Source organism: Gymnoscopelus microlampas, assembly GCF_963454915.1.
Source record: "Gymnoscopelus microlampas genome assembly, chromosome: 18".
Taxonomy (NCBI): Eukaryota; Metazoa; Chordata; class Actinopteri; order Myctophiformes; family Myctophidae; genus Gymnoscopelus; species Gymnoscopelus microlampas.
The window spans coordinates 47,886,739-47,894,223 of NC_139955.1; the positions used below are offsets into that span (position 1 = coordinate 47,886,739).

Below are 7,485 nucleotides of genomic sequence, written 5' to 3' on the forward strand. Positions count from 1 at the left end.
CCAATACGGGCCGAGCATGAATTGCTCAAGCCCCGCCCCCTCTGTCTTCCCATTGGCTGGCCTTTAAACAGCCATAACTCAAGTTCGCAGCATGCTACGGAGTACAAATTTTGGACATGGACTAAAACCACCAATAGGGACAAACTGTAATTACTTAAGCCCCGCCCCCTCTGTCTGCCCATTGGCTGGGCTTTAAACAGCCATTATTCCAGTTTGCAGCATGCTACCAAGTACAAATTTGGTAAGTGGACTCAGACCACCAATAGGGACGAACTGAAATGAGTTAAGCCCCGCCCCAAAGGCACCGCTTCCTTCACACAGGGTGTGATTTTTTTAGAATATTGTTGGGATTTAGAAGACATTTGTAGAATCGACTTCAGGTCTTAATGGGTTAAACTGTATTTTAATGTGCTTTTTTTTTCATGCAAATTTCTAAATAAAGTATTGAATCAATCAATCAATCAAAGTGTTGAGCTTGAGAGCCAGGTGTCACACTGATGGTAAAGATTAGAGGACGTTCATGGTATCATCTGGACCGGTCAGGTAGGACTGCAGCTGCTTGTGTTTTCATGTGCATTATTTACCCTGCTTGATGGTGGAGAAGAAGTCATCCTCATCTGAAGACTGGGACCTGAATGCACCGTGGGTTGATCCTTCACATGGCTTTGGATGTAGTCCAGGCCTATGGAATAACAAAAGCACAAAACCAAAGGATTTAAGCTTTTCCCCAATAAACACTGTTTTAATACCTAGATAAAAACAATACATCATGGAATTGGACTAAGAGCTGGGACTTTAACTGATTCATTCATTACAGAAAATTAACGCGATTTAAATAAATAGCGCATTTTAACCACGCTTAGTTTTCTCACTGAACGAGTTTCAGACGTAGCGATCATACCTCTGCACCAAGACCGCTGGTCTGTTTATTATTTTGACCAAAAATAATGAGGGAGGGTTGGACTGAAGAGGTGTGTCTTATTTAATGTTTTTAAATCAATATAGACTAACTACATTGTTGGTAGTGTTATGGCCTTTGAAGCAACAGGGTTTTGTTTGTGTTAGTCTGGTTTGTTCATACAGGATATTGGACAATAAGGTCAATCAAGACTTCTTTATTTTTATTTCTCCTAATGGTCAGGGTTTCCACTGTTCTGGAATGTACTTTAAAGTATTGTGTTTTACTTGTGTTTGAGTTTACAGAAGGTCCTTGAATTCATACAGTCTTCCTGAATCTCTGAATAGATTCCTATAATTGCTGCACTTTATGGTAAAACTTGCACTGATCTGTTGGTCTGTTTAGAACCACCTTGATAAAAAAACTACTATATATTGTTGCTTAAACTTATGTATTCACTCATTGATTCACTCATATAGTAAAATCTGTTTTAACTGAAAAAATTGCTTCTCAGGTCAAATATTGATATACGATTAAACATGCTATTAATTTTGATTAATTAATTACAAAGCCTCTAATTAATGAGGTTATTTTTTTAATCAAGTCCCAGCCCTAAATTAGACATTTTAATGCTAAAATGTTTTGCTAAAGTACTTTTCATACACATGAGGATTAGTAAAGGTTGTCATTTAGTAAACATGACTGACATTGACAGAAACAATATCTCAGTACATTATGGACACTTCAAATGACAAAATGTCCTCATCGTCAATAAAGTAAAGAGCATCAGCAGCATTTACCATGTTATAGGATGTCTTCATCACGTGTCCAGCAGGTCCTGAACCTCTGGATCACCAAGCATCCAAAACACCTTTCCAGTCCTGCCTGAAGAGCATCTACCAAAGACCCACAGTATGCAGAGCTGCTGGAGCTTAGCCTTGATTGATTGATTGAATATTGTATTAGACATAAATACAAACATCACAGTACAGTCACACACTTAGTCTAAAAGGAGATAACAACTTGTTTCCATTGAGGTCCTATATATTCAATTCAATTCAATTCATCAGCACAGCATAAACAATAAAACACCAAAATACAACATCATCACACATATAAAACGTGTGTGTGTGTGTGTGTGTGTGTGTGTGTGTGTGTGTGTGTGTGTGTGTGTGTGTGTGTGTGTGTGTGTGTGTGTGTGTGTGTGTGTGTGTGTGGTTAGTGGAAACATGTTAATTATAAATTAGTCCATTTTAATCTGTCCTTAATGGTAAATAAGACATGAATTGATGACTAATATCACATCATGCAGTCAATCAGTTTAAAAACAGAGTGGTATATATACTCACATGGGAATGTTTACTTTACTAGTTACTTGAATTATTACAACACATATACATTAACCACTTCAGTATTTAAACTTTGTCTATTTGAAAATAGCAGATCTACAAGCTCAAAATGCGACGTGTTGTGAGCTTGTATATCTGCTATTTTCAAGAGATTTTTATACATTTTAGAGACATGATAACTTGTGAAACTGCATAATAAGAGTACTTTTACTTTTGGTACTTTAAGTATGTTTTGATGCGAATACTTTTGTACTTTTACTCAAGCACATTTTGATTACACAGACTTTTACTTGTAACAGAGTATTTCTACGTTGCAGTATTGATACTTTTACTTAAGTAAAACATTTCAGTACTTTTTCCACCACTATGGCTAATAGGAATTAAAAAAGCCAAGAAAGCCATTGGCTTGTCCTCATAGAGTACAGAAGTCGTGACGTCACTGTCTCATCCCCTGGGTCGTGGAAGTCATTTCTCTATAGAGAATAACATCGGGTCTTCAAATCGTCTCATATATGAATTATGATCCATAAATAAACAAAGTGTCTCGGCGCTGTTGTCGATGAGGCTTTGTATTGTTTATGATAGTCAGTCACTCATATTTCATACAGTCTGTTTATGGAGAAAATTTAACTCATTTTGTCTGAAGTAACATTAATGTTTTCTCACCGTCAGTTGATGCTTCATATCCATAAGAGTCAAACCTCCGGGTTATTACTTTATTTATGGAACACACTTCTTATTATTATGAGTCAATGACGTCAGACTTTGGTGCTCTATTGGGATCCTTTGTACTAAATTCATGGAGGTCTGCAGTGTTGACCGTTTAATGTGTCTCTAGTCTCCTCAGTGTGTCTCATGGTTCATAGTCTTCTCTGACATGAATGGAACATTAAAATGTTCTAACTATGCTCTGACCTCTGATCTCCTGCTGCCATGTTTGTATGGAATGTAAACAGGAAGTGACGTGCTGGTGGGTTGTCATATAGGGACCGGGTAGGAACACTTCTTTAAAGATAAGTACCTAGTGGCTAAAATACTAAAGCGCCAAATGTAAATATGGCAACTCAGTTAGATGTAGGCCTATGTAGGTTTATGGTTTCCCATGGACAATAGCCGTTTCAATTTCTCTTCTTTCATAACAGATAAATACATGTGCCAGATAATCCCCACACCATGAGAGTAAAAAAAGAAAAAACGTCATTCAGTCAGACTTCACTGTAGCCCATAGTAGCCTTTTCATAAATGATATGTGAAAGTTTATAATATTTAGAGAAATTTCAAATACAAAAGTAGTCGTAGTAATTGTGAATTAGCAAACTGGACATTTAGACTGAATGTTTCCTTTATCCTCATCTTGCGCTAATGCACGCAACTGTTTCTCATAAATGGCTTGCTTGCTTTCGTACAGTGAGGACGTCTCTGCTGCTCGCTCGGCCCTATGCTCTGCCTATGCTTACATTCTTCTGCTGATATACATGTTTTATTTGTCTTTGAGAAACCACGAATGGATCCTGGATATTTATAAACCCATGGGACTCTATTTCTTCTATAGATACAAGCTTTTGCCATATTTCAATATACTATTTTTCGACCTCCAGTGACTGGGTACGTGGCATATAGCCAAAGCTAATTAGCATCAGGATGTGTCCGACTATTTCAACAGAGGACTACCAAAAATTGCTTCAAAAGATAGCAGTGCTGGAAACGGAATTATACCGTTTAAGAGTGAACGTGGAAGTGAATCAACATTATGGGTTTCCACAGTCTCAGAGCAACGGACAAGACTGTGCCAACAAGCAGCCACCTAGCACTAGTGTGGCTTCCGATAAACCCCAGGACAAGGCCTTCTCATGGAACACTCTCGGGGCAAAGCCAAATAATTTGAAGGGGCGATTAACGGGCAGAACTCGGAGCCCTGTGATTACAGATCTGACCGGCTGGCCTACACTACCACCCCCGCATACTGTGTCCTCCACCCCCCTTCTACAGTGGAAAACTGCCAAAGGGAAATCTACGAACAAATCTCCCAAAACATTGAGTGTGCAGCTGGGTAACAGATTCACCCCACCGTTCCAGGACCCTAGATGTCAGTCTGACGACAGTGACAACAACTCATCTTCACCCAGCAAGGTAAGAACCAAGAGTAACTGACATGGAAAAAGGCTTTATGAAGAGCCTGAATTTCTGATTATTGGGGATGCTGCTGTTAAAGATGTTAATAGCATGATAAAAAGAAAGGCAAAAGTGCTATGCTTCCCCAAAGAAAAAGTCTCTGACATGAATGACAGAATTTTGAATCTTGTCGCTGAACACCCAACTGTGAAAACCCTGATTTTGCACATTGGCACATGTGATACAGAAGAAAAAAAGTCAGAAATCCTAAAACAGCATTTCATGGCTTTATTCAGCACAATCAGGTCACTCGATGTGGAGGTTTGCATCAGTGGTCCACTACCACCTACAAGAGGCGGCGATGAGCGTTTCAGTAGACTGTCTGCACTGAGCAAATGGCTTTCAACTACATGCACCAACGAATCTGTACGCTTTATTGACAATTAAAAAATGTTCTTCGATAGAAGACTTCTTTTTTTCAGATGGCTATCAGCTAAACAAACTGGGGGCCAAATTATTCTTGTCAATCATTTTCTCTACACTGCGCGTGCCTCCGCTGCCAACCTCTGCCAAGGCCAGAACACAAGAGTCCAAAACAACAGATAATGCTGTGTTATCTGCTACCGCTGCTGAAGAAAGTGAATGGATCTGTGTGGATGAATATGCTGCTGCTGATGTTGAGGGGGGCGAAGCCTCACCCCCCCCCCCAACAGCCACAACTAATGAGCTCACTGATAGTGATGGCGCGGAACTAAAAACAAAGGACAGGATGCTGAAAACATCTGCTGATAGCCCCATTCCACAGGAGGAGACTGCCACGGCCACCGACGTCGACTCTGCAGAGGAGTCGATCAGTGAGGAAGAATTTCAAACTCCAACACCCTTCTCCTCTTCATCATCATATTTTTCCATATCTCCATTACCGCTTCTGGAATTTACCAGCAGCATGAATGACTTGATTAATGCGGGGACTAGACTCACCCCCCAAATCAAACGCCAGGCTCCACAACCCCAAATCAAACGCCAGGCTCCACAACCACCAACCTTGCCCTGCCCCCCACCCATCCCCCTCCACGACGCCATCGGAAGATGGCCTCCCAGCTGACACGTCTAGAGAATACATTTGATAATTGATGTCTGAAGGGTCCAATATGCCTAGGTTCAAACATATCTGGGCCCAAAGTTCCTTCAGATAGCCTTGTAATAAACAATTACAAGGCTATTTTATTATTCAAAAATAGCAGATATACAATAAGCTCATCTATGAGCTTGTAGATCTTCTATTTTTTTTAAAATGTGTGCAAATCTTTAAATATATATTTTTTTGAAGCGAACATTTTTAACTAAAGTCTTTGCTTCTGGGGGTCTCTGGAACAACATATTTTGAGATGGAGTCAGTGGCCAAACACATATCATTTTGGGAGTCCTTGACGTGAAAAAAGTTTGAGAACCGCCGATTATAGTAACATAAGTTTTTAAAAAAAACTGTTCGGATTTGAAGACATTTGTAGAATCCCCCAGAAGCAAAGATTTGAGTTAAAATGTTTGCTTTAAAAAAAGATATATGTATTCAAAGTTTTGCACACATCTTCAAGATTAAAAAAAAATAGCAGATCTACAAGCTCATTGTGCTGCACCCAGTGTCACGCTATGAGCTTGTATATCTGCTATTTTTTAATAGCCAAAGAAATCTTAAAATGACAGATACATTCCCAGCCTAAATTGGTTACGTTAAGGACAAATGACTGCCTGGCCATAAAATCGTTCACGCCTACTTTTTTCAAAAATGATTCTAAATATGACTTTTAATGTTTGTTTGTTTTTTCATTAAAAAAACAATCACATTTCAATCTGGATGCAGAGAATGTGATTTGGGTTGCTAGTGTGAACACTGCTGAAGTGTCTTGTGTTTTCAGTGTGAACACTGCTGAAGTGTCTTATGTGAAATGAATGTAAAGTTAAAGTCTCAGCTATAAGGTCATAGGTCACAGTGGTTCAGGAGGCAGAGCGCCGCTTGAGAAACAGAATGTTCCCGGTTCGATCCCCGGCTCCTCCTGGGTCAGTGTTGAAGTGTCCTTGAGCAAGGCACTGAACGCCTAACTGTCCTGATGAGCAGGTTGTGCCTGCAACCTGTCCTTCAGACATCAAGGAAAAAGACTCATAAATGAATGAAGAGAATCAGAGAATCTTTATATCAAATATCATAAACTTTATAGAACGGGTAACAAAGCAACAGACCATAACAGTGGCTGGCCTACATGGGCCAATCATCACACTCTGAATCCCATTTAAAACATATTTACAAGGCTTAATTATAATCATCATTACATTGTATTCAAACAGGTTCACAAAATCTGGCATGATATCAGTGCAGTGAACATATTTACATTTTTCACTTTAGAAAAGGTAGAAAGGTTCAGACAAGCAGTGCCGGCTTAATGCAAGGGCTTTAGGTGCTGCAGCACAGGGCTAGCCTGGCATGGCCAGACTAATATCACTGTGAGGATATTAGTCTGGAATCTCTGTGTGGAACCTGCATTTCCAAGGGGGAGATTAAATATAATCTCAACAAAAATCCACACAGTTTCAAGTACAAAGTAACTCTAATCAACAATGACATCATGGACTTCACCTGGTCCAGAAGAGAGAAGTTGTTAATCATTTAAACCCTATATCTTCAGTTGACTGTGTGGTCCCATAGGGCTCCATACAAGGCCCAATCCTATACATAATATAGTGTGTGTGGCAAAACTTTTCAAAATGTGTCAAAATCTTACATCACAACGCATTGCAGTGGGACACGTGGTGAGCTTGTAGATCTGCTGTTTTTTTTTGTTGAAAATGAAAATGTGAAGTAATTTTGAACCTTTTAACACAAACCTTCTCTTATGGGGGTCCCTGGCACACAATCTTTTCAGATGGGGGTCCGCAACCAAATACATATCAATTTAGGGGTCCTTAACATGAAAATGTTTGTGAAACTGTGTTTTGAAAAACAGAATAGGGGCTGTAGTCTGGAAGCATAAACATTTAATTTGCATAACTAAGTTCTACATTTTGATCTGTACTTTTGCGTATGTAATTCAGTTAGACAGTCAGTTAGGCGGGGCCTATACGGTGGCTATA

General features: G+C 39.4%; 1 long non-coding RNA gene across 1 annotated transcript; it reads right to left on the reverse strand.

Annotated features, from left to right (window-relative positions):
* Positions 1–487: 487 nt before the first annotated feature.
* On the reverse strand, positions 488–2,992 carry LOC311033718. The gene is made up of 3 exons (XR_014599534.1): positions 2,914–2,992; positions 1,699–1,835; positions 488–682 (listed from the first exon to the last, which is right to left on the reverse strand). It is a non-coding gene; the product is annotated as an uncharacterized lncRNA (long non-coding RNA).
* Between the last annotated feature and the right edge of the window lie 4,493 nt (positions 2,993–7,485).